This window comes from Diadema antillarum, unplaced genomic scaffold (assembly GCF_040938485.1).
Source record: "Diadema antillarum isolate AM-2024a unplaced genomic scaffold, OU_Dant_1.0 scf00000092, whole genome shotgun sequence".
NCBI lineage: Eukaryota > Metazoa > Echinodermata > Echinoidea > Diadematoida > Diadematidae > Diadema > Diadema antillarum.
In genome coordinates this window covers 2,053,401-2,053,928 of record NW_027270981.1, presented here as the reverse complement: position 1 = coordinate 2,053,928, position 528 = coordinate 2,053,401, and positions in this window count along the sequence as shown.

Below are 528 nucleotides of genomic sequence, written 5' to 3'. Positions count from 1 at the left end.
TTGTATAATTTACTCTAGTTTGAGACTGTCAGCAGCAATAGTAGAGTTTTCTAGATTTATGTAGTTGGAACTCTATGTTCTAGACATTGAATTAACGCTAGACTCTACCATTGAATGGCAAAGCATCTAAGATTTTAATCTTCATTGCCAAGCCCTGTACATTTGTAGAGGTGACTTGCGCAAGCTGTTGGTCATGTGGTTGTTATGGTGCTTCCTTAGTAGCCATGCAAAGTACATGTATGTAAAAGCTAAACTGAAGGTAGGACTACATTAATAAAGTAAAATTGAGTCAGGTTTGTACATTTTGTTTCTTAGCCACTACCAGACCCTGCATGACAAATGCTAAATTTTTGTGTCTTTTCTACACAACATTGAATTAGCAATAGAACATACACTATAAAGCAAGCCGCCCATAAATAGACCATAATGGCATCCAAAATTCTTGCATATGAATTCAGCCAGTTTGAATTTAATATGCTTGATCTGTAGTGTGTATTTCTACAGTTTTTGTTGTTTACCTTTCAGGTC